Genomic DNA, 946 nt, shown 5'->3' with positions numbered 1-946 from the left:
GAAATGTTAATCTTATTTCAAATAAAGTTACGCCCTGGGCATATGTGAGAATTCTTCAACAATCTGATGCGGGCGCACCAAGCAATACAAGTCGCTGAATCTGACAAAGATCGAGTCAGTGCCGTAATTGTATGCATTTCGTTGACTATCTGCTGGTTTTTTAAAGTATTTCGTAGGGATTCCCAAAACAAGTCTCGAGTTTGTTAGCAGGGGGAACGACATTCCTTTCTACACCGTTTGTTTTATTGACTCGTGCACACCTTACCCCCAAAGTTCAACTTGTTTCGCTCGTCTTTGGTAACGGCTAAAGTAATGTCTACATCGACTGTAAGTATTATTTTGCACCTGGTCACAAAAGAATCTCTTGCTAATGAATTACATCGGTAACGATGCTGATCCTGTAAATGGAGATTGTTGAATTTGTTGATTAACCGTAATTTTTATTTGAGAAATGATCATGTAGGTGTATTGGATCAAGGAGTATCCCGTTTTATTTTTCTAGACACGTAGTATAACACCGATTATATTATTCAATGTAAACTAAAAACAAGAAAGGAAAAAGAAATCGGTTTGAGGGAGATTTGATTGTCATTTCGAAAAGGTCAAGCAACTTAATTTACGTTTGTAAGTTCGAACGTCGTGCATCGTTTAAGGGCATAACTACAGATGTATGCCCCATGGATTTTGTTGACTCATAACTTCCAGAAAAATAGATACTTTTTTTTTTTTTTACAAAACTTTCAACAAATAATCGCTTAGATCCTGTAGATTGAGTGTATGTAAAGAATTGTTGGAAAAAAGAAAAAATTCCGAGGGTTTGGGGAAAGGAGTTTCGCAAAATTCACACGACCCGACATCCCCCCCCCCACTCATAGCTTTTAAGAAAATAGGTATTTTTTAATGAACTTTTATACAAATAACTTTCAAACAGTATAAATTACGATTA

General features: G+C 35.9%; 1 long non-coding RNA gene across 1 annotated transcript in view; it reads left to right on the top strand.

Annotated features, from left to right (window-relative positions):
* Positions 1-108: 108 nt before the first annotated feature.
* LOC128250797 (uncharacterized) overlaps positions 109-946 on the top strand; it is a 5,092-nt gene continuing 4,254 nt past the window's right edge. The window contains exon 1 of the long non-coding RNA XR_008266780.1: positions 109-327. This is a non-coding gene — a long non-coding RNA (uncharacterized LOC128250797). The remainder of the gene's footprint in view (positions 328-946) is intronic.

This window comes from Octopus bimaculoides, chromosome 25 (genome assembly GCF_001194135.2).
Source record: "Octopus bimaculoides isolate UCB-OBI-ISO-001 chromosome 25, ASM119413v2, whole genome shotgun sequence".
Lineage (NCBI taxonomy): Eukaryota > Metazoa > Mollusca > Cephalopoda > Octopoda > Octopodidae > Octopus > Octopus bimaculoides.
Note: the sequence above shows the minus strand (reverse complement) of the source record. Positions and strands in the feature narration are given on the sequence as shown.